This window comes from Mustela putorius, unplaced genomic scaffold (genome assembly GCF_011764305.1).
Source record: "Mustela putorius furo isolate JIRA1106 unplaced genomic scaffold, ASM1176430v1.1 tig00003853_pilon_pilon_pilon, whole genome shotgun sequence".
Taxonomy (NCBI): Eukaryota; Metazoa; Chordata; class Mammalia; order Carnivora; family Mustelidae; genus Mustela; species Mustela putorius.
This window is the reverse complement of record NW_025422005.1, coordinates 65,250,811-65,277,640: the sequence shown is the minus strand read 5'-3', so window position 1 is coordinate 65,277,640 and position 26,830 is coordinate 65,250,811. Positions and strand designations below refer to the sequence as shown.

General features: G+C 37.2%; 1 protein-coding gene across 1 annotated transcript in view; it reads right to left on the bottom strand.

Moving 5' to 3' along the window:
• The window catches only part of PTGFR (prostaglandin F receptor), a 45,788-nt gene that overhangs the window by 15,953 nt on the left and 3,005 nt on the right, over positions 1-26,830 (bottom strand). The window lies entirely within an intron of this gene.

Genomic DNA, 26,830 nt, shown 5'->3' with positions numbered 1-26,830 from the left:
CTGACTCACTACTGACCCCATACTTTTGCTTCACAGAAGGCACCTCATTCCCATTCCTCTCACAGGTCATGATGCCGATCATGAGTACTTCCTTGTCATGCTCCTGACTGAGCTATTGCTCATTGCCTCACGCGAAGCTTGCTGAACAATATGTGGTGATCCCATTCTTTTTTTTTTTGTCCAATCTTGAGGAGCTCTATTACAAAAACCAGTGGCCTGGCTTCCTTCCAAGTAATCACTGGTGTTCTTGTTCTGCACCTTGATGTTCTGGAAGATCTGCAGGTGAAACTGTTTGGGACCCTGGATATCTGGGGCAAAGGGAGTGTTCGGGCTATATAAGTTATACATGTCAATTGACACCACACATGTCAATCACTCCTGCTGACAAATGACATCAAATAAAACAAAAGGCAAAAACACCAGCACATGCTTAATGAGCTTCAATCATCTCCTGCCGACCATCTTTAGAAAGATTTATACCTATAGAGGAGGTTCAGGAATGCTCCTGCCCCCTGGGACTTCAGTAAGGTGTTGAATTTGATGCTACATTAACCCTATACTTCAGTAGGCTCTCAGAAAAAAAAGCCTTCCATTTTCTGTCACTGAATAGGATATCACTGTGAAATAAAGGTCTAGAAATAACTTTTTAGCTCCAATGAGTAACTTAAATTGTGTATAGTTCTTGCTAGTTCTTGCAGTACAGTGGAGGACCTCGGTGGGTTTTGTTTTGTTTTGTTTTTTTAATTTTTGTTTTTTAAAGGCAAATTATCCATCTGGTATAAACAAGTTTTATTATCAGGGCACTTGGGTGGCTCAGTCTGTCAAGCACTGGACTCTTGATTGTGACTCAGGTCATGATCTCAGGGTTGTGAGATTGAGCCCCATATTAAGTTCTGTGCTATCCACCCACCCCTCTCTTTAAAACTACTACTAATAATAATAGTCTCAGTAACAAACCAACATCAACTACAGTTCTCTTCATATAATAATTATGTGACAAACTATTATATAAGCATATTACCAATTCCAGAAGACTGCTTCCAATTTTTAACAATTGAATTGGAACAGTTTCTAAGATTTCAAAGCAACACACAAAATATTGTTATATGACTTTTTATATTGTGATAGAATAAGGAATTTGGCTGGCCCTTGTCCCTGATTCCTGGGAGGGAAATTGTAAACCCTTGGAATTTCTTAAATGATAGATATGTCTTTATTACTCATGGTGGGCCCCTGGAATCACGGGCATTTGTGCTAATGAGGTGATTTCTGGTAAACCCCTAGGTAATTTCAGGATGGGGGCAGGCCAAGGTGGAAAAACCAGTCATATAATTACAGATGGTCCCTAACTTACAATGGTTCAACTTGGGATTCTTCAACTTTATGATAATATAAAAGCTGTACATTCAGCGGAAACCATACTTCAAATTTCGAATGCTAATCTTTTCCCAGGCCAGCCATATGCAGTAGGATCCTGTCCCATGTTGCTGGGCAGCAAGTGGCAATGAGACGAAGTTCCCAGGCAACTGGTCAATCACCAAGGTAAACAAATGATACATTTATAACTACCCATACAACTGTTCTGCTTTTCACTTTCAATATGGTAGTCAATAAACTACATGAGACATTGAACACTTGATTATAAAATAGGCTATGTATTAGATGATTCTACCCAACTGTAGGCTAATGTAAGTATTCTGAGCATGTTTAAGGTAGGTTGGGCCAGTTAGGTCAGTAGGTTAGATGTATTAAAAGCATCATTGACTTGTGATAGTCTCAACTTAACAGTGGGTTTATCAGGACCTAATCCCATCATGAAGTCAGGAAGATGTGTGATGGGTTGGGGTTTTGAGTCAGGAGGTGTTGGCATGAACTCCTGGAGACTGACACGGTCAACAATTCAATCAATTGAACGTAGGTAATGAAACCCAATAAAAACTCTGGGACACTCAAAGCTACTCAAAGCTCAGGTGAGCTTTCCTGGATGCTGCTACAGACGGATGAACTGGGAGGGTGAAAACATCTTGAAGACATGGAAGCTTAGTATTGGGGACCCTGCCAGGTCTCACCCCAAGGGTCTCTTCTTTTGGCTAGCCTGATGGGTATCTTTTATAATAAAGCTGTAAGCATAAGGACAGCATTTTCCTGCATCCTGAGAGTCATTCTAGAGAATTAACAAACATGAAGAAGTAGCGGGAACTCCTGATTTTGTAGCCAGTTGATCAGAAAAGCAAGGATCCTGGGAATCCTCAGGCTTGCAGTTAGAGTCTGGAGTGAGGGCAGTCTTGAGACGGTGCCCCTAATCTGTGAAATGTGAAATAACTCCAGGCATGTAGCATCGGAATTGCATTGCAGGTGGCTTGCTACATCTTTGAACATGTCAGAGTGATAGAGGTAACGTAAGGCTGGAAGTACTGCCGTAGCCCTGGATAGCTTCAGTTTAGGCATCCTGATACTGATCTTGCATGGTGGGACTGGATGCTATTTTCATACTACTAAGAAGCAGTTGGGAGGATAGACATGAACTTTTCAATTAAGCGTGATGGTTATCCCAGGTATAATGAGCAGTAGAGAATTTTCAGCGTTTTGTTCTAAGTGTAGAGTTTTGAATGGAGTTATAACACAATTCCGCCTATTGACATTGAAAACAAATATTCTATTATAGAAAAGATTAAATGTTGGAACTGGAAACGACCTTAAAAATCATGACGCCTAATTTGTTCCTATCACAGGGAAGAAAACAACCAAGGCCAGGAAGAACAGTGATTTGCCCAATAGCTACTTAACATCTGAGCTGGGACAAGAGAAGATCTGTAATATCTAAAATCATACTGTGATTCTCATGCTCCTTGTGGTAAGAACTGCTCAGGAACTAAAGCAGATAAATTCCAGTCAGGCTGTCTTGCCACTGACAGAGACAGCAAAAAATGGCCTGCTTCCTCCTCTCTCTCTGTCTGCCTCTCTGCCTACTTGTGATCTTTCTCTATCAAATAAATAAATAAAATCTTGAAAAAAAATGGCATTCAGGATATGATCAAATGTCTTGTCTTCTATTGATCATTACAGTAACACTTTCAATGTCTTCTTACATTTCTGCTGACAAAACATAATAAAAGAGGTAGCCAATGCAGATATTCATCATTCTAGAAGCATTTATAAAGCATCTATTATAAATCAGTACAGGGCATTGAGAGATGTCAAGATGAACTATTAGGCCCCCCTTTTCTAGTGGAAGGATCTTCATCCTTCATAAAAACATAAATGCAGCTGTTTGAGTTCTATGATCAAGGCCACCAGGGAGCACTGTGAAGAAAGCTGTGAGTATTGTGGAAGGGACTTCTCTGCCTAACTAAGGAATCTGGACCTTATTCTGCAGACATGTCAAGTCATTAAAAGTTTTTAGGTAATGAAAGGAAACCAAACTTCCCTGTTACATACATGGGACATGACCTTGCCAACTTGCTTGAAGCTCTTGAAAGGAAAGTTTATCCTGTTGCTTTTCTCTCTATGTGGCTCCATGCCAATAGTGACTTTTCCAAAGCTATGAAGAAGGTATACCCCTAACTTTGTATTCTTCAGCCTTTATGATAGAAGTCTTGTGATAAAGAATGTAGAATTGATTCTTCATCTGAACAATGAAAACTCAGTTCTGTCATTCCTGGCTCAAGTGATGAGCATGAAGAAACTTGAACCACAGAGAAAGAATCGGGCACCCACAGCTGAGATGTAAGCACATTCAAGGACAACGCCTCACACCTCCAGCCCCTTGAGTGGCCAAGGCACTGTCTGGAAGGAAAAGCAAGTAAGAGACCCTGGCTGCAGAAGTCTTTCCAACACGAGGCTCTCTGATTCTATAAGGAACAGCAGAGGGTGATGCTGTTGCTTGTACAAACTTCTGCTTCTCAGGATTCCAGGGACTCAAACTGATATACTCCATCAAAACATGCAAATGTAAACTAATCATACAAAAATAATATCTTCATCTAGAAGATACAACAAAATCTTTGTTGAGAGGTCTGGCAGTTAAAATATCAGTTTTATTTTCAGACAAAGCCAGACTGAGGGGCATCCTACAAAATAAAGCAAGAAGCGTCAAGGTCATGACAGACAAGGAAAGACCAAGGAGACATGACAATGACTGCTGTCATGACCATATAAAGCCGGATCTTGAACTGGACACTGGAACAGGAAAAAAGACATAAGTAGAGAAGCTGGTGATCTAAATAAAGTCTTTACCTAGGTTAATTACCTTGTTCTAACGTGATCTTTTCATTTTGATCTTCGTACTACGGTAAGACATTAAAATGTTAGTATGAGAGGAAAGTGAGTGAAGGATATCTGGGAACTCTCCACAGTAATTCTGCAAACTCTTTGGTACATCTAAAATTGCTTTTTAAAAAATTTAAAACATACTTTTTTTTTAAAGAAATACAGATTTTAGAGTCAGAATCCTGGGTTTAAAACATGGTTCTATCAGTTTCTAGCCATATAACCTTGGCAAATTCCTTAATCTCTCTGTGCCTTACTTTCTGCCAGTAAAATGAGAATTTAAAACAATTTTATAAATGAGTAAGATAGAGGAAAATATTGTCTCTAAATCCTCAGTATTGTGTCAGATACATAATAAGTCCCTAAAAAATTATATCTAGTATTTGCTTATGAACATTACTGTAATTATTATAGTTGTCATTACTATAGCTATTATTATTATTATTAGGATTTTCTGGTTCTGCAGTCACTTCAAGAACTAATAATAGCTCAACACTACTGTAGATAGTATGCATTTATCCTTTTCTTCGTTTCGTTAGAGACAGACGGAGTAACCCTGCTCCAGTACATTTTGGGACTAACTAAATCAACCAGTCTTGGGTGTGTACAGTTTGCTGAGTGTGGGGTGAGTGGGGTGGAAACCAAAAGGGACAAGTACAGAGGTGGAGAATTTTTATTAGCCTTGAAAAAGTATCCTCATCAAGTTATATCATTCTCTCTTAATGAGTAGACAATTATATACCAGCAGCAGCAAGACATCACCAACATCAAGCAACGCATACACTGCTGATTTACTGTCAGTTAGAACCAGATCTCTGTGTGCCAGAGATTTGCTCTTCAGAAATCTGGTACTGATACTTTTTCTGGATTGTATGCCACTTTTAGATATCTTAGGTAAACTTAACTATACAGTTCCCAAGAGTTAGGAATGTATCAGGACAATATGTGAACTAATGAATTACCATGAATGAAATAAATGAAATGAATCAATGAAAACCCTCTAGGTCTCTTTTTTAAACAATAACAGACAGTCCCCGATATACAAACTTTTGAAATATCACTCATTTATAAGTTACCGTCTAGAGTGCAGAATAAAGCTCACCATAATGTAGCATCTACTTATGGTGTAAACTAATTTAAAATATTGTACCACTGACATAAAAAAGTTAACTGAAGTGAAATAATTCTGTTGCAATATTAGTAAACCTCACAAAAAAAAAAGTTGTTTTCTAAATTGAACTTTATATCACATCTGAATGCTATGTAGAGTTCCAATTTCTGGAATACCTATTTCCTTGTTAGTCCAAAGGTACTCACACTTCTCTTTCACATTCTCCTTTACCCCAAAACCTGTTCTCCAAATCAGACTTCTAATCATGACCACTCCCCATGAGTTTTGAATCGAACTATTTCTCCTCCTTCCGCTGCTCTAACAGACTTACCCCTAGGACTCACCCTCAAATAGCATTATTGCATAATTTAAAAAGTGAAATTTCTGGGAGAGAGTTCAATCTTTTTGCAGGGCAATGTGGTAAAATATATCTCAAGCTTGCATCAGGTAGTTGCTCTTCAAAGTACCAATTCCATGTCTATGAATCGATTCTCATCAAGTAAACAGAAATAGTGGGCAAAAATCCACAGGACGTTCATCTCAGTGTTGTTTATAAAACAGGAAGTAGAAGCAACCCCTAACAATATTGGTTATAGTATACCTACACAACGGAATAGGGGACCTCAGATCCTCAGGATTCTGCCAACAACCTTAGTAAATGTTGAAAGGATTCTTCCCCCAAACCTCTAGGTTAGGGCCCCCGCCTGCTCATACTTTGTTTTCATTTACCTGAGCAGAGAACCCAGCTGAACACACCCGGACTTCTGACCTACAAAACTATGATATTTTATTATTTTTTTAAGATTTTATTTATTTGAGAGAAAGAGAACACCAACAAGGTGAGGGACAGAGGGAGAAGCAGACTCCCCTGCTGAGCAGGGAGCCCGACTCCCCCATCAGCCTTGATCCTGGGATTCCAGGTTTATGACCTGAGCTGAAGGCAGACACTTAACTGACTGAGCCAATCAGGTACCCCAGATCGATGATATTTTAAAGTGGGTGCTGTTTCACCCACTTTAAAATATTAGAATTTGTTATGTGTAATAAAAAGCTAACAGTATTTATGAAGGGCTTAAAATTAAGAAAAGTTCTTTATCCGATTTCAGAAGTCTACAACAGCCATTACACGTAATGGAGAAAATATAGATACATTTTAAGGTCTGGAACAAGACACGGATACCCATTAATACTACTACTGCCTAACATAACATGGCAATTCCTGGCAAATGCTTTGAGGAGAAAATGAGGCATATAAGAATCAGAAGAAAAGAGATAAACTTTTGTTATCTAGAAATGGTTAGAATCAATAAATGATTAAAACCAATCGAAGAGTTCAACAAGTTACTGAATATATGACCAACTTAGACAAACCAGACACTTCTCTAACTAACATTACCAACCATAGAACATAATAAACATACCATTCAAAACAGCATATGGGGCGCCTTCGGCTCGGGTCATGATCTCAGGGTCCTGGGATCAAGTCCCGCATCGGGCTCTCTGCTCAGCAGGCAGCCTGCTTCCTCCTCTATCTCTCTCTCTCTACCTGCCTCTCTGCCTACTTGTGATCTTTCTCTGTCAAATAAATAAATAAAATCTTTTAAAAAAATCGCATAGAGGGTGCCTGGGTGGCTCAGTGGGTTGGGCCGCTGCCTTCGGCTCAGGTCATGATCTCAGGGTCCTGGGATCGAGTCCCGCATCAGGCTCTCTGCTCAGCAGGGAGCTTGCTTCCTCCTCTCTCTCTCTCTGCCTGCCTCTCCATCTACTTGTGATTTCTCTCTGTCAAATAAATAAATAAAATCTTTAAAAAAAAATCGCATAGAAATTACAAAGGGTCGAGGAATTTACTTAAGAAATAAACAAGACCTTCTAGAAGCTATTTTTAATTTGTCTTTTTCTGTATTTTTCCAATTTAATATAATAAACATATATTACTTTGCTAATAAAAATATACCATATCAATGATGATATTCAAAATAGGTAAACCATTGGAACCAATAAATCAGAATGGCACTGTCAATAAATAAGCAGTTCAGCTTTGTACCTTATAATTGCTAATTAAGTGATTATTATATTTCTATCTCTGAATTAACTGGAAAGACAGAATACAGGCTTCTACCTTCTCCAAGGTTTTTTCTCTCAATTATTTCTCCTATAATCAGGAAAAGGGAACAGAGCACAATTAGATCAAGAAGGCAAGATAGTTTACTGAAAAGATTGCAAGCAGCAAAAAACAGCTGGCATAGAAAGGAGGGCTTGTCTCTTAGGCTGGAGGATAGAAAAGCAAAGGGAATTAGCCCATGTGATCTGCACCTGACCATTCCAGCCTGCCTGAGGAGACAGAACAAAAAAGTACGTGTAGCTCAGACTACATATCTCTGCATGATCTCTGTTCTTCCAAGAATGAGAATGCTGGGCACCCAGCCATCACCTGCTTTCAAATTATGAAATGAGGAGGTTAAATGTCAAGGTTATGACATGGCAAGTTTAAAAATCCCTCATGGAGTTGGATTCTCAGATACCACGGATAATTCAAAGATAATGATTAATGCACAACATACTTAATAAGTACCTTTATAAAATCCACCAGAGCACTGTGTAAATTTAATATTTAAAAAAACAGCTCAAGATGTTAAATTATTTCCACTTTGTAAACATAATCAATGTAAGCAATGGAGACACCATCTGTATACTTTAACCATGATCAATCCCACATTGGAGGCAAATCATCACAAATTGCACGAATGATTCACGCACATCACTAAGAAAGGTCTAAGTAAGTGAGTTGGTCTGAAAATAATCACCAAAAGCACCAAGACTATTCTCCTTCCCCTAGGAGACCATCAGCAAATGCCCAGGAAATTTCTTCCTTGCATACGATAAAACTGTGGCTCCAATTCCACTTCCTTTTTCCAGTATAAATCATGTTATTTTTCCATCAAACCATCAAGTCCTGTGCTATTGTTTGCAATACCAGAAAGCCAAGTCTTCCTCCATGGTTGTTACAGAAGACATTGTATTCTTAAAAGGTTTCACACATAATACTACAAAAATGGCCTCACTGAAAAGAACATGATTTTTCCCAGAAATAAATAAGAAGTAACAAAATAGGTAATCAACAAGAAATTAAGTTTTGCATTCAGGTGAGTGACTTGATAAAGGAAATGGGCTTACTAGCCTTCAGATTTCCCCGGTTGGATTAACCAGTGAAAGATAGAAGAGCCAAGACCTCTCTAGCCCTGAAGGTAAAGGATCAAAATCCCCAAAGGTAAAAAAGTGTCTGGCTTTAAGTTCTTCTTAAAGAAGAACTGCCCTTATTAAACACATTCATATGAAGAGGCATATCATGAAAAGAAAGGCAGAGGTATAAACCTAAAAGGGCATTTATTACAAGTCTATGGAAAAGAAATTAGTGAGGAAAAAGATGGCGCCATTTAATCCAAGGAAGAAAAGAAAACATAAAGTTTATAAACCAACAATTAAATCAAAAGACAAGAAATGCATTCCTAGGCGAGAACTCAGTCTCATGACTTATGGTTAAGAGCCTATTTCACTAAACCCAAAGACCATCAGAGACCACAATGAACCTCAACTCAAGGGGGCTTTGGTCAAGAACTCACTGCCTTTCGTCTCCTGGTGGAGACTAAACACAGACAAAGCTTCTCAGCAAAGCTGCTCCTTGGAAGGCCATGGGCACTTGCTCGCACTAGTTCTTTTGTAATAGAGCTGGTTCTACTCATGCCTCCCCAAATAAACTACAAATTCCTTGGAAGTTAAGATCCCATTTTAGTCATGTTTATATACCCATGTAGCACATGCACAAATGCCCATGCTAGGCACTCAATAAACGTTTTTCAAATTGCCACTGGGTTTTACTATGGTACCAAATAGAACAATGGTCATAACCGTAATTATAACCATCACAGCGTTTTACTAGATGCTTACCAGGTATCATGCGAAAATTCATGTTACTTGATTCAATCAGTGATGTAGTCAGTATTATTATTCATATTTTACAGAAGTTGAAAGGAGGCACACAAAGATTCTTAGTAATTTTATAAAGGACATGTGGCTGGTCTGTCCAAACTCAGTGAGAAATGCCTGCACCACACCGGGCTACAGGAGCTCCCCTAATTAGAAGTAGAGACTCAAGGAGAGGCTAAGGAACTTCAGTAGAGTCATATGCTGTGGAGACAATGCTGATGAAGATACTCATTGGTACAGACAACGTAAACTGATAGATCTTTGCATGTAATGGGTACTTGCTAAATATCTGGTCGGCAGGGGTGCCTGGGTGGCTCAGTGGGTTAAGCCTCTGCCTTTGGCTTAGGTAATGATCTCAGGGTCCTGGGATCGAGCCTCGCATCAGGCTCTCTGCTCATCACGGAGCCTGCTCCCCCCACCCCTCTGCCTGCCTCTCTGCCTACTTGTCATCTCTCTCTCTGTCAAATAAATAAATAAAATCTTAAAAAAAAAAAAAAAACCGGATCCGTGAGTGCAGCCCTGAAGTTGGAAACTCCACCAGTTTTCCAAGTTAGGGAATCCTACTGAGATCCTAATTATGCCATTCAGCTGGAAACGAAGGCTGATTCTTCCTTCCAAGTAACAGAAGGTAGAGAATAGTAGTTAAGCACCTTGACTCAGAAAGCACAGCCTCTTCTCAAGTCAGGATTTGCTAAAGTTTGTTATTTGGGGCCAGCTGTCTTTCTCTTCCCAGCAAGATTCACTTCTGCAGGGTACTCAAGGTTTAAAATATTTTAGGACCCTACAGAAAAACTCTGTAGAATAAAATCATAGGCCTTTTTCATACTTGATACAGTTTAAATGGTGGGAACCATCGTATTAAAATCAATAGCAAAAAAAAAAAAAAGGCTTTTATTCCAAAATCAAACCCTAAACCCTAAATAAACCCCAAAAATGGGATATATAAACTCTTGGTACATGGTCCATGTGGCACGTAATATACACTTTCCTATAAATGTATGTGTGTGTGTGTTCGTATTATAATCACATATGCAGTGAGTCAAGAAACAGAAAACCATTTGTAACTAAAACCTGAAGCTACCTAATCTTGTGTGCATGTGTGTGTGATGCTATGCAAAACCAGAACCAAAAATTAATAATAATAAAAGGAATTAAAAGGGAGCCAAATAACTTCATCTCAAGAACAAAATGCAGATGGATAACTACATATTCTCAGCCAAATTAATGCCCATCAAAGTGCTCTTTGCTAAACCAGCAGAGAAGATATATTGAAGTTATTAATCAAGCAAAATAGATATGGTATAATTAAATGTTTCCTTTATACTTTAAGCCTTAAGGAGAATTACTTTGAAAGTGTTTCCTTTGTTGCTCACAAGTTAATTTTATTTAATAGTGATTTATTATTTGCTTTACTTCCCCATATAAATTCTAGAAAAGTAATTTATCTATTACTTATGTGTCAAATGAAATTTCAAGCCAACAACTTTCTGCTATAGTTCTTCTCTATTGCGATCTATTTTTCATCTGGCAGCCGAAGTCGTCTTTTTAAACCATGTGTCAGATCATACCTTTCCCTTGTTAAAAAACTCTCCAAAGGGGGCATCCGGGTGGCTTAGTCTTAAGCATCTGCCTTCGGCTCAGGTCATGATCTCAGGTCTTGGAATCCAGCCACACATTGGGCTTCCTGCTCAGCAGGGAGTCTGCTTCTTCCTGTCCCTCTGCTGCCCGCCCCCACCCTTGTATTCCTCCCTCACTGTCTCTGTCAAATAAATAAATAAAATCTTAAGGAAAAAAAAAAAAAACTCTCCAAAGGTTTCCCACTGAATTTCAATCTAAAGCCAACGTGGTCCATAAGACAATCTGACCCCTGCCTTCCTCTCCATCCTCAAATCCTACCACCTTCACCAGCGCTCCCTTGGTCCAGGGAATGACCTTTGTTTTGTCCCTCATTACCACAGCTCAACCCCACCACTGGGTTTTTGTGCTGACTGTTCCCTCTGCCTGACCACCGTGCTCACATAGCTCCCCGTTCCTGGCTCCTTTTTTTCACTCAGGGCTAACCTCAGAGCAAGGCCTTCCTTAACCATCCAACCTAAGAGTCCTAGCCTCCACGTCAGTGACAGGACTTACCACTATTTGAAATCATCGCATTAATTTATATACTTATTATCTCTCCCTCTTTCTCTCTCTCTCCAAACAGCCCCTAACCTTTGGCAACCACCACTGCAAAAGAATATAACCTTCATGAGAGAGGGAATATTGCTTGTCATGTCCAACACCATAGTCTACTATCCGGAGCAGTATGTGACACTTGAAAGGCACTAAGAAAAATATTTATTGAATAAATGAATGAGCATTTCTAAACATATTATATTTATAGATGTGTTTTGATTGCTCTTTTATAGCAAATTCTCACGAAGGCTGTATCTTTGGCTCTCTTCAAAAATCAAGGACTATGGCATTCTCCGGCTACAAACATGCCTGGGTATGATTGCAAACAGTAGTGTCCTGATACCAAAACCATCAGATTTTGCAAGACATTTGGAATAAACAGGCTGTTCAGTGAAAGACGAACATATTTTCAACATAAAAGTTTGTTTTGTTGTAATCCTCATGTCACCCTCTGGTTTTAATCAAAGCCTCACTGGTCCCTCAAACATTCAGCAAAGATTTCTTTATCCTGGAAGGGGCTTTACCCTTTCAATGACAGAAGAGAAGAAAAAGAACACTTCTCAAAGGGTAAAAAAATTTCTGCCAAAATCCAGGTTATTTTTAATACTCAGTATCAACTAACAAAGCTGCCATATTTGTTTTCATTCGGAATTTTTAATTTACACAGATTAAATTAGGATGCCTTTAGGTTAGGGACAGGGACAGGTAGGAGATTAAGGACATTGTCAATGCTCTAGAAAGGAGAAGAGAAGCAAAAAAAAAGTTTTTTCAATTTTTTGAAGGCAGTCTTTTTAGCAAATTTGTTCAAAGATTTACTTTCAATTAGGTCTATGTCAGTACAAAAATAAGAGTACAAAAATAATCCTCCTTTTAATCATGTTTATGTTTTCTCCACAAATCAAGTAGAGACATTAAGACATTAAGGACATCACCTTAATGTCTTTGAATGGTCTTCCTATCAGAGCTCCTTCCCATGAATCTTGACTTAAATCTGAAGACATTTTGATTTTAACTAAAATTTCGGTTATCATGCACAACCAAGGCAGTTGTGTAACTGCTTTGGATCCTAAATGCAAGTAACATCAAGCCTTCTATGATTGCATCCTTTGGGTGAACCCACTGCACATGCAGAGTTATGTCTGAGAAAATATGCAAGCGAAAATTTAATAAGGTTTCAATGGGTTAAGATTGGTAGAATACTGAGAGCATTGCATCTGGCATATGGTAGGAATTACCGATGAAATTTTTAAATTAATTAATCCTTATACTACAAAACAAAATTTCTAAGCAAGAATGAACTTTACATTTAAAATGATCATCATGGGTGGCTCAGTTGGCTAAGTGGCTGCCTTAGGCTCAGATCATGATTCCAGGGTCCTGGGATCAAGCCCTGCATGGGCTCCCTGTTCAGCAGGGAGCCTGCTTCTCTCTCTCGCTCTGCCTGCCTCTCTGCTTACTTGAGCTCTCTCTCTATCTTTGTGCCAGATAAATAAATAAAATATTTTAAAAATAAAATGAAATAAAATAAAATGATCATCACAATTAGAGTTGTATAGTTATATTTCCAAAACTTAACTCATTTTTTAAATAACATTTAAAAAATGAAATCCTTCTGTGACATTGATACGTATTTAATAACCATAGCTATAAAGATGTTGTTTCATCACTAATTTCATTTGTGATTAAAGAATTCTAAAGATGAGTTGCATTTTCCTTGAGCCTTTCCAAGAAGTATACCAGACATCACAGGAAACAGAGCAGAAACACATGACATTGACTCTGTCACTAATGAGCTCCCTATCCAGTTAAGAGATTAGACAATCACAAAACAAACAGTGGGAATTTTATGATTATATAGAATTAGATGCTGTATTTTATCCATAGAAAGAGAGACAAATGTGGACTAGAATAATCAGAATGGATCTCCTGGGGACAATTATTACAAATGTAAACAAAACAATGAATTTCAGAATTATAATTCCTCTAATAAAAAGAAAATCAGATTTGAATCAGTGTAATGTGCTACAGTAACATATTCCTACAGAGATCATTTTAGCCACCAGGCACACACACATTTGACTACACTTTATGCTAAACTATGTAACTTTGGCAGTTTTTTTATGAAACAGCCTTTTTCAAGCCAGTTTGGAAGGAAAAATACTCAGTTACTCAATTAGCCTTTCTATATGAACATTCTGACTTTAATTATAAAACATTATTCAATGAACAGTGTGTACCTATTACTAAAGCCACAGCACATCCATCCCTCCCTCCCCTCCTCAGGCTGGGTGGGATAGTAGGTCTGTCACTGAGCAGGAAGGCCTAAGGCTGCATTTGTTCCTCCATCCACCACAAAGAGGGGCCTTCAGTAGACAGGAAAAATGAAGGTCGTTCCAAAGTAGAGATCTCCCTCTTCCAAGCTAAAATGTTTTTTAGTGTTTTGGCCTGACCAGGGAAGGGGGTAGGGAAGGGAGGCGAGCAGAAACTCCTCAGGACTCTTTGGGTTCTATTATTTTGCTCAGTACCTGAATACACAGGGCATCCCTCCCACCTTCACTGTGAGGCGTGATTTTTAATTGACTGCTTGGTTGCCCTTTTATACTCTTCTGCAGATAAATAATCCTTGCTCAAGTCAGGCAGGTTTGAACTTGAGATTTTGGCAACCATATAAAACAAACTAAGAAATTCAAAAGAAGGATAGCACCAACACTATGGCTTACATCCTAAAGTTAATTCATACACGGCGGGGGGCGGGAAAGTGTTGGAGGCAAGGGCGCCAATATAGGTAAAAGAGTTTATCCATTCATCTTTCTGGCCAAATATAAATGGTGTGCTAAATGGACCGTGTGGAAATCCACATCAATCTGAAACTATCTAAATAAGCAGAATGGCTTTGTATTACTATCATTTAGCTTATACATATAAAGCTAAAGAATGCAATTAGGAGAATGTCAATAGCACACAGAGGAAATTATTCCTAGAGAGACTACTGGATTTGCCAACATTCAGGAAACATTTAGCAAATTGGCTTCAGCACCTGTATCCACAAATCAGCCTGCTATAAGCTTTGAGGGATGAACTAAAATAACTAAGATATCTTCCAACTGCCATACATTTAGAACTGCTTGGTATGTTTCTTCTTTTGTCTCAGCAATTCTTCATACTCCTTTGAAATGAGAAACAGTCTGCCTTAGCTATCTTTGGTCTTTTCAGGAGAGAAAAGAATCATCACACACTTAGAATTATTTCAAAACCCCTCACACTATCAAAAAAAACCCTCACACTCTGGAACTGGGGCGCCTGGGTGGCTCAGTGGGTTAAAGCCTCTGCCTTCAGCTCAGGTCATGATCCCAGGGTCCTGGGATCCAGACCCGCATCAGGCTCTCTGTTCAGTGGGGAGCCTGCTTCCTCCTCTCTCTCTGCCTGCCTCTCTGCCTACTTGTGATCTCTGTCTGTCAAATAAATAAAAATAAAATCTTTAAAAAAAAAAAAAAAACGACTCTGGAACTTTAAAAAAATTTTCAGTATTTCAGGTAGTTTTTCAATTCAGAAATAGTATACAAGAGAAATACTGCAAGTGTCTGTGGCAAAAATATGTAGTTATAAAAGCACATAAAGATTAAACTATATCAGAAACTAATTCTCCATGCACCCAATGAACAAAGCATAATGATAAACATATCTGCTGCTACTTTTGTGTTACAATTTGGAAACAAACTTTTATGTTAGGAAATAAGGAGTAAGAAGGCATTCACACAGTTCTTTCTTTCTATATGCAGTTCTAGTCCAGCTTTTCTCCAAAGAATGCATCTGTAGTGTCAACAGACCCAGAGAGCATGCTAGGTTGCAGGATCATTCTCCGAAGTTTCTTCCTGGTGCATGGTGTTGGCCAATTCTAAATGGAAACCTCAAGCAGAACTGGATGAAGGATAGCCCCATTACAGATGCTGGTGACCAGGATTGTCAGGAGCAAATTCCCTGAACTAATCAGAATCAATCTGCTTTCTAAGCTGCAAATTTAACCATGTTCTTCCATTCCTTGCCTCCCTTCTGGTTTAACTTCATACTTCCTGTATCAGCAAAACTAAAGCTGCTATCAAAATACTAGTAGCCAAATATAAGAAGAAAATGTACTTCTCACATTTTTTTTTCAATATCAGAATTCTGGAGCCCAACCAAGAGGTATGAGGGTATGACAGAGAAGGGAAAAAAAATTCTATCCATTTTGTTTGACTGTTATGATGATGCTGTATTCTAATCATAAGAATGGCACTAAAAGTTCCTTAGACTGCATCAATAATAGTAAATGCACAATGAAATCCAGAATATTCAAAAAGTCTATTGCTCTTACTGTAATAATAATTGCTTATCTTAAGAAAATAGAATTGTATAAACAATAATCTTGATTCAATGCCTATGTATTGAACTTTATCACTTAAAGAAAAAGAACATAGATTGTTTTCAAATGCCCAAGAAGCATTTAAAGAATCTTATAGTAAGAAGTTAACTAATTTGAAAACATTAAGATTTACAAGTTGGTATAAGAAATTTTTAAACTATTAAACAAGACAGCTCTTGGGGCACCTGGGTGGCTTGGTGGGTTAAACTAGACAGCCCTCTAAAAATGCTAATTTAAAAAGAAAAAATGCAAATATTATAAAAATATTGATAAAATAAACAGATATAAATGTATACTTATTTTATATGCATGATAAATATAAATAAGTAATAATATCTTTAATTATAAATTCCCAGTACAAAAATGTGCTACTAAATTCATACTCTCAATGAAATTGGTTAAATTATACTAAAATATCAATGTTGGCTCAAGACAAAGTAGAAAACTCAAACCAAAAATCAGAAAATAAAACCCTGAGGCACATGTACCCCAATGTTTGTAGCAGCACTATCCACAATAGCCAAAACATGGAAAGAGCCCAAATACTCCTCAACTGATGAACGGATAAAGAAGATGTGGTGTGTATATATATAATGGAATATGTGGGGGAATATTATACAACAATCAAAAAGAATGAAATCTTGCCATTTGCAATGACATGGATGGAACTAGAGTATATCAACTAAGCAACCAGAGTATATCACTAAGCAAAGTATGTCGGAGAAAGACAGACACCATATGATTTCACTCATTTGTGAAATTTAAGAAACAAAACAGAGGAACATAGCGTAAAGAAAGGAAAAATCAAATAAGATAAAGACAGGGAAAGAGGCAAACCATAAGAGACTCTTAAATATAAGGAACAAACTGGGGGTTGCTGGAGGGGAGGTGTAAGGGGGATGGGGTAGTGGGTGATGGGCATTAAGGAGGGCACTAGATGGAATGAGCACTGGGTGTTAAAGGCAACTGATGAATCACTAAATTCTACTCCTCCTGAAACTAATACTGCACAATATGTGAACTAACTTGAATATAAATAAAATCTTGAAAGAAAGAAAAAATAAACCTCTGAAGCTCTATCAAAAAACACTGAAATGATGCCAAATCATCACAAAACAGTTCACATCCATATTATTTAAATTACTGAAGTACATAGAGATAGAACTTCCCTGTTTTTTTTAAAGTAGCACAATTCTAATATTAAAAGCAGAATACAATAAAAGAAGGAAATTATAGACCCATATAACTTTTTTAGATATAAAAATACACACAAAAGACTTCCCTGCAAAATACACAAACGCTCAATATCATTAATCAGAAAGGAAATGCAAATCAAAACTATAATGAACTACCACTGGATATCCACTGAAACAGTCATAATACAAAAAAATGTTCCAGAAGAAAATAACAAGTGTTGGCAAAAATAAAGAGATATTGGAACCTTCATACATTGCTGATGGGAAGGTATAATGGTGCAGCCATTATGGAAAGCAGATTGGTGTTACCACAAAAAGCTAGACATAATATTACTATGTGACCCAGCAAACTTCACTCCTAGTTATACACCCACAAGAATTGAAAACAGTGTTAGAACAAAACTTTGTATACAAATGTTCATAGCAGCACTTTTCACAATAGCCAAAGGTGGAAACAACCCAAATATCCAACAACTAATGAGTATATAAACAAAAGGAGCTGTATCCATAGAAATGAATATTATTCAACTACAAAAAAAAAGAATGATGTATGGATACATACCACTACATACATGAACCCTGAAAACATTATGCTAAGTGAAAGAAGCCAAACACAAAAGGCCACATATTTTAAGATTCCATTTATATGAAATACCCAACATAAGCAAATCCATAAAGACAAGAGACTAGTGGTTGCCAGGGACCTCAGGGAGTGGGAAGCAGGGAATGGGGGATGATTGCTTAATGGGTGTGGGGTTTCCTTTTAGGATGATGAAAATGTTCTAGACAAGACAGTGGTGATGGTTACACAACATTTTGAATGTAAAAAGCGTCATGGAATTGTACCCTTTAAAATGGTTAAATCACAAATTTTATGTTGTGTGAATTTTGTCACAATAAAAATAAATTATTACTCAAAAAAATGATTTAAATTATGGGAAAGCATGATAGGCATGAAAGGGAACGCTCTACATTGTAACTGATAGACTGATGCACGTCTAAATAAAATGTGAAGAAGATGGTAGTTGTACATAAAGTTAAAGACAGATCAGTAGGGTGAAATAAAAGGTCCAGAAAGAGAGGTGCCTGGGTGGCTCAGTGGGTTAAAGCCTCTGCCTTTGGCTCAGGTCATGATTTCAAGAGTCCTGGGATAGAGTCCTGGGATTGAGCCCTGCATCGGGCTCTCTGCCAGCAGGAGCCTGCTTCCTCGCCTCTCTGCCTACTTGTGATCTCTGTCTGTCAAATAAATAAATAAAATCTTTAAAAAAGAAAAAAAAAGGTCCAGAAGGAGCCAAACACACTTAACAATTTCATACATACAAAGTTACAGAAAGATCATTCGATAAACTATTTTGGGCCAGCTAGCTAACCATTCAAAAGAAAATTCGTATTATTAACTTGCAAACAAAATAAACTATAAATGTATTAAAAACATAAATACAAAAAATGAAAAAGCAAAAGTGCTAGGCAAAAAGAGAGGAATACCAATATCATCTCAGCCTGAGAAAAGTATTTCTGTACATGAAAGCAGTAACCACAAAAAAACTTATTGATTCATTCACTACTTTTATAAATTAAAATACTAAATAAAAAGGCTAATGATGAACATGGAAAAATAATTGCTTTTATAACAACTGATTTTATAGCTGTTTTTATATATTAGCATTATCTGTTCTTTGTTATCCAAAGAGTTCTTGAAAATCATTTACAAAAAACCTACATATTCACAAAAAAAGAAGATAATGCCTAATTATATAAGAAAAAAAAGTTTATTCTATTAATCAAAGAAATTAAACCAATATATTTTCCCTATCAGATGAGTAAAAGTATGCACTCAGAATGCTAATAGTGGTTATCTCCAGAGAGTGGGATTTGGAAGATATTTTTCCCAATTTGAATGTGTAGTTTACTGTATCTTTTTTACAGTACAATTTTCTACTTAGAGAAAACATTGCATTTTGTAAAGTAGCTCGAGAGGACAGGATACACAAAATTTAATGTTCCTTCATAAGGAAAAGATACCTGTGGAAATAAAGAGAGGCCCTCCTTTCCAGTGGAGTTCCTAGGACACAGGAGTGTCTCTCTCCTCACGTGTTACTCCTACACCTGGCTTCCTGCTTTCCACTTCCGCCCTTGCCTTGTTCCCGCTCCTCCCTGCTCTCCACTCCTGGATGTCTCCCAGTCCTTCCTGGGCATTCCTGTGGGTTTTATTTTCCTTGTTTTCCCTCACTATTTACCAAAGAAATTCATACAGCAGTTAACACTTTGCCCTGCTCCCAGACAAGGCCAAAATATGCAAACAGTTATATTTATTCCACATTAAAAGTGGAAAGAGAGGGGTGCCTGGATGGCTGAGTTGGTTAAGCATCCACTCATTTTATCCATGGATAAAATGAAGAAGCTAAAAACGATGATTGCTAGAAGGTGCCTCAGGAATATTTCCCCAGGTCAAGACTCTGTCTCTGCTTCACTGTCCACCTAGAGAAACACCAAATGTTCTATCCAACAGAAATCTGCCAAATAACTAAATCAATGAGTAAATTAGCAAGTACATCTAAGCACAAGTGATTTTATTTTCTTCATTTCTATTATCAATGTTCATGGTAATCTGTTTTTCTCTATTTTCAGTCCTTTCCAACACTTTCTTAAATAAATTCTTGGAAAGACTTGGTGGTTCTTGTAATTCTTCATTTCACCCACATTTATTTCTCTTCTATATCCTGAGTCACTTTTCTTACCAACAGACAGACAAAATACTGATTTGAATTATTAAATTATCTTATGATTTAATTTTTCTGCTACTCATGTGTCATTATTTGAAAATTCTCCTAGCTTTTAATATTAATTTATCACGACCTGCTGTGTTCTGATATGGTAAAAAGTCTGTTCTAAATACTAAGTCTCTTATTCGTACATTTTTGTATCTCTAGAAATTATATACATTATTATCTCTTTACTCTTGGTTTTTATATTACTTCACTTAGGATCCCATTTATTTCCAGTAATTTTTCCTCCTAAATAAGGTACTATAGAAATTTTTCACTTTTATGTTATCAAAAGTCATCTCATCCACATATATTCACAAAAGAATACCTGTTATTCTCTTATAACATAAATGTAATCAAATATCTTCGTATTTCAATTTCCTACACATGCCTTCCCTTGTCTTCTATGAGTATCGTTTCTTACAGCATAGATATTGTGAACACTTAAATCAGTGATTGTTACTGTAGTATCTAAAACTCTGCCTTGCACAATAGTAGGATGCTCAATAAATATTTGTCAAACCTATAGACAAGTAATAATTGTGGGCCACCAAATCAGAAGGGACTGCCATCTACTAGAGCATCCATTACTCCTTTAATAACTAATTAAAAAGTGCGTTCAATTGTCTCATTGACAAAGGTATTGTCTGGCAGGAGTAATATTTAATAGTAACAGTGACAAAGATGATAATGTATAATCACTGACGCATACGATACTACATCAGGCACTATTTTAACTTACATATATGAATTTATTCAGTCCTCCCAACAACCCAATGAAGCATTACAATAGTTATCTTACATAAGAAGAGACAGGCACAGAGTGGTTATGGTCACAGAGCCGGGAGGTGGAATAAATGGGATTCTTTTTAGCTCTCAGGCAGGGTATGCCTTTCACTTCCACTAAGTTACAAGCTCTTTGAGGGAAGAGCTTTATCTCACTCCCTGGGAACTTCTCACAACCCAAGCATAGCGCAGTGTATGTAACAGTCTCAATAACTGGGAGCTAATTTTAACCTGATCCTGTAATTTATAGATTAATACCTTATGAATGATTATCATTATAAAATTTGGAGTATTTGAATTCAAATTATGCAGATCAGCAGACAACATCTTTATTACTGGCGAGTGACAGCGAAATAAGGAAGGGTAACCCGAAACTTCGGGTGGAAATGTCCAAGAAAAGTTTTCTGAAGCTTCAAGCTCCCTCTGCTCCTTTCCACAGCAACCAAACCTTCTTAATAGAGGAGGACACGTTAAACACCTGACTAAACACAGATGACTGATTTTCTAACTGAGATGGTGGGTAGTGGTAAAAGCAATAGACTTTTTGAGGATGTTGGATTTTAGATTTACTACCGGCCACCCACTGTATTATGAGATGTAGGGAGGTCAGATCATTTTTTCTGATAGTACTTTTAGGTAAGTCGTAGTATTATAATCCGTTCACAAATGTAAAAAATTGGCTTAGAGTCACTCCCTGTTACAGCCAAGAGGTGGTTGGGCTGGGACCCTATCTCCCTGCCTGTACTTGAATAATTATAGCATCTTCAAGAGAAGGCTAGATTTGGAACTGTGCCCAAAATCTAAAATAAATCCTTTTATGTTACTCAATTGACTGTCTCCTCATCGTCACACTACAGCCATTCCATGTTGGTGTTCTACCATCAGGAGGAGTGAGAAAAAACAGCCTCCCTGTCTGTATGAAACCACAATTGTACCCACTCTTCTGCGGCATTACCACCCTTACACTCAGGGGAGGATGGACAGAAAGACAGGTTTACACAAGCTTTGAAAAGTAATACTTGCAAGAGCATTTTCCCTATTGGGTGAAGTCTTCTCTAAATGTAGAAAAATGGCATTGATGTACCAGGTAAAATTTGGTGTGGCTAGAAATGCCTTCCAAAGCAAGTACAATGGAAGTTAATTTATATACCTCCTTTAAGAATAAGGCTAAACAAAGTCGGAGTGCCTGGATGGCTCAGTCAGGCCATCTGTATCTGCCTTCGGCTCGGGTCATAATCCTGGGATCCTGGGATCAAACCCCAAGTTGGACTCCCTGCTCAGTGAGAAGCCTGCTTCTCCCTCTCCCTGTGCTGCTCCCCCTGCTTGTGCGCTCGCTCTCTCTCTCTCTCTCTCTCTCTCTGTGTGTGTGTCTGTCAAATAAGTAAGAAAAACTAAACAAAGTTAAAACTGGCAACCTTGAGAGATTCTGGGCACATTAACATCTTGAATTGTTCTTTAAATATTTTGGAGCTTAATAAAAACCTCAAGACACATTAAGCCAGAAGATTTTTATATCCAAGAGGGTATAAATCTAATCCACATGTTTCTGATTCATTTACTTTTGAATCATTCAAGCAATGTTTTTAAGTGCCCTCCCAATGTCTATGGTATCTTTGGGCATTTTTATAACTCTTTTGCCTTAAAAACAGGAAATCTTGTTTTGCCAAGAGTAAATTAACTTAAAATACCAAAAGTATTCCACACCACTATACACATCTAAAGCAACAGAATTTTACGAAAATTCTCAGCTTAGCAATGTCTCTTTTAATTGACGTTTGCTAGACCAATCTTACACCATACACTTTCATGGAGTGACATAATAAACGCAAAGGAATTCAACTCCAAAGGTCTGTATGTAGCTCAATATGTTCATCAAATCACATCTATCTGTAATATAGTTTATATTTTGATAATGTATAAATGACTGGACTTCTGAGAGACTGTTCTAAGCTGTAGGAAAGAGATTTGTATCTCCACATCTACCCATCACTGCACACAGAGTGACCAAAAGCGGGGAGCCATGGTCAAGGCAGTTTCCTTTAGGAGAGTAAATTCCCCAAGAGCAAGGCTCTCATCATTTGCCAAAGCCCTCTAAGACCTGTTCATTTTGATGCCAATACCTGTAGTAATTCAGTCAAACTTCAATCGGCTACCCAACTTTTTAAATTATCGCTGACAAACATCTTAGTGACTAAATGTTTAACTACACTGGCTAGAAACACTAGCATTAGGAGTAAATAATCTTTTTAAAAAATCAAGTTCAAATTTTATATATGCAAAGGAACACATTTCTTGGATAAACTCATTTACATAAGAAATCTATTTACTTTTCATAGGATTTACTCTTCTTTTCCCAAATCAAAATTATCCTCTGCCCCTGAAGTAAAAGCGAACAAATGTATGTCCTTCTAGTAAAAGATTGCTGAAGTTTAATAGTGTCTACAGGTGCTGACTTAGGGAACAGATTAAAAATTACCATTTGGTTTCAGCATTTGCCTAATTAACTCTTACTTACAAAACCGAGAATCCACATTCTGGTCAATCATTTGCAATCTCTGGACATTCATACTACGTAAGTTACAGTCAACCAGTCAACAACTATTTATCGCTCTGCTAAACTGATGAAATAAGCATAGCAATAATAATAAGTTTCTTTCAGGGTTACGTATTCTAGAACGGAACATTAAAAAGAATAATTACTTGTATAAAAACAAAAATAATATCAAGCAAATGTTACTTGAAAAGCTGGTAAATGGACTTTTTTCCTCTCACCATAGAAACATCAAAAGAATGTCTTCAAGATTTACTTATTAAGGAATGGTGACTCACCTAGGATACAGAGAAGACAATTGTATAATTGCCATTTGTCTCTTAAAGATTATTGTATTAATTTGTTGCTAAATGAAATTGTAAACTAGTCAGTGACCCTTGTAGTTTCCTGTATTTTTCAGTTGGGATTATAATTGGATGAATTTATATGAGTCCCCAGGTTTAAAACTATAAAATCCAGATATTGTAAAAGTTTAAATTTTATTGAGCTATAGTTTAAATTAATATTACATTTGTACTACATTTCTAAATCTTAATTCCTGAAAACACAGATTTCCTCCTTTGGAAAAGTAACACATTATATTTTAAAAATTTTTTAAGAACACCACAGGGGGTTTTTAGGGCAATGAAATTATTCTGTATGATACTCCAATGATGGACACATGTCCATATTCATTTATCCAAGCTCACACAATGTACAACATTATGGAAAAGCACTACAGACTTCAGTCAGTAAGAATGGGGCATGAATTGTGATAAATGTACCACATCAAAGCAGGACTTACTAATAAGGAAGGGTAACAAAGAGGTTGGGGGAACATGAGAGAATGTAAATGTAAAATCTGTGCTTGTCACTCATTTCTCTGTAAACCTAAAACTACTCAAGAAAAAATAAAGTCTACTAAATAGAGGAGAAAACTCAAACAACATGATCATCTCACCTGTGTATTGGTTGAACTAGATCATTGAAACTAATAAAGCATTCCCTTTGTCATCGGTTACAAATTTAAATAGTTTTAGAAATTATGCCTCTATTGCCAAGTTTCAACACAATGAATCTTAAGAAGCACAACCACTGTCATCTGCATTATTTGTCTGCTCCATTTCGTGTGTTCACCTGTAACTTTGTTCCAGTTTGAGGCTTGAAACTGACAGTGAAAACAGGTCAAAAATTGGGCACAAATGTTCAACCAGATTATAAATCCAACAATTTATATTCATCAGTCAAAGAAAGAGGGCACATGATGTAAAGTGGGGGAAAGCTATCAATATTATAGGACAATTATGGGAATCCAGAAGCTTGATTTTAGAGATATTTTTAAAACTTCTTAGTTTTTAAAAATACAGGGTGGAGAGTGATGGCTCAGTCATTAACACCCATGCAATTTTTCCTAAGCATTTAAGGAAAAAATGGACAAATGTTTCAAATGAGATGCTAGCACTGGGTGTTATTTGGCATTCCCAAACCTGAGTTTTTTGTTTTTTTTTTTTAACTAGGGTTCCATTTAGAGCTGACTGGTGGCCTTACCCTAATGACAAAGGCACGTGTGTCCAGACCACAGAAGTCATAAATCTTTTAGTCAGAATTTGCTTTAAAGACCTAAGTCTTCACAAGTGAAACCAAGAATGCAAAGAATGCTTCAAATAAAATATCAATCCATCAGCAAGTGTCGGTGGCATATCCATTATGCATCTAACAGAGAAATAATTCTTACGCTAAGAGGCATTTTAGAAATATTGATCCACTGGTGTCATAGGTGTGTTGATAATTCATAAACAGAACATAGACCTGGAAAATGTTGCACAAAAATAAAACTGTGCTCCCAGTAGAAATATGTTCAAAATAGGAACTAAATTGTCATATCTATTTTCAACAGTGAAGGAAACCAAAAATTCAGGAAGAGAAATTAGAGAAAAGCATAAATTCAAAATATCCATGATGAGCATGAAATCTTGCTATCTTCCACAGTCTCACAGCAGTCAACCTATCTGTCACTCCACTCTCTCAGTCAAAAGCCATAACTAAGCAGAATTTTAAAGGTGACTGAGAACAAACAGAAACGAAGGCACCAGTGATCACCTTGGTTGCCCTGACCACCTGTCTCTCCTTGCACACCGTATCCCATTGTTTACAGGTTGTCTCCAGAGCTACGACTTCATTTAAAATGTTTCTTTAACTATTTTCAGGTACCTCTTTTCTCACCTTCCTCATATTCTCTTTCCAACCCTCAATTAATTTCAGTGCTACTCACACTCACTTCTGATTTTGAAAAAGCTGCTCTATTTCGAAGTTTAAGGGGAAAAAAGGAGTCTCCTTTGAAGGGAATCCCCTTTGTCAAGTGGCATAAATTAAACTTCAAGAATGAACGCTGAAGTGATTCCAAGTATTAACAGAACTGCTTCAGGTTCAATAACTAGACTATGAGCACAGATCAAATCCTGGCTTGGTTTCACCTCAGGCCTACTAAAATGATAACAGGCAGGTCTCAAAAGGTTGACTTACCACTGACAGACCCAACCTAGCCTCCCTGGGCTTGGGCTCTGAGGACCAATTCAAGATAATTCAAGAAAGCTAAACTGAGACTGTGAGGACATAATATAAATAAAGAAATCTTCAAAAAGTAGAAATCCTTTGTAAAATAAAATCAGCTGTCAGGGGATCTGTCTGCAACAGCAGGTCTCACAAACTTTCTTGTGCATCAGGATCATCAAGATTGTTTATTAAAACTCCACTGGCAACAATGTTTAGACATGGGCCTGCTAGGGGTTAGGAAAACTGCATCAGTAACAAGCACCTTTATAGGACCAGGTAAGGGGATGATCACGTTTGCATTCCATCTACCTTCATCTCCCCTACCTGTGGCTCCCCTGTATTACTATCTCTAGCCCATTTGTTCACCAGTGCCGAAAAAGGAATGAAAATCATCTTTACGGCCATCACTAGCTGTGTATGGAGGATTTTTTTCTAATTCATGGCATGTTGTTACTCTTTCCATCATAAAGTAAAATGATGAAGGGAGTTATGGCCATACTTAAAAATCATAAGTATTTTTTTCTTCTATCTGGAAGATACTATAAATGACTGATGTTTGTTGTTAATTCCTTAACCTCAGTTTTCATTTCCAAATAAAAATCAAACATAGCTACTGGCTACATTTAAAATTTTTTTTTTCTTAAAGGAATGGAATGATCCCTGGTTTTCCTACCAGTCACACCTCTCCCTGAACTATGAGCATTGTTCTTGGGTTGGTGAACTAGTGATTTCTTCACCTAACCTACCCATAGAGATCACCTCAACTATCCAACTATCTCAACTCATCACCTCCCTTTGTAAGCCAAGACCTAGTCCTGTGTGTTTAGAAGAAAGCAGGAGCTAATATGCCTTTTAGATAAATTAAAAGTCTGTGTGACTTTCTACTAAGACTTATGTTGAGTCCATTACAATACTGTATTATAGTTGATCGGTTTTTTTTCACATTTTGACACTAATCCTATTAAGTATATTAAAACTATGTTGCTCTGTTAAAATTACTTTATCTTCTTCTGCAAGCAGGTTACACTATAGTTAGAACTGTTTAGCAAGACATTTCTTTCAACT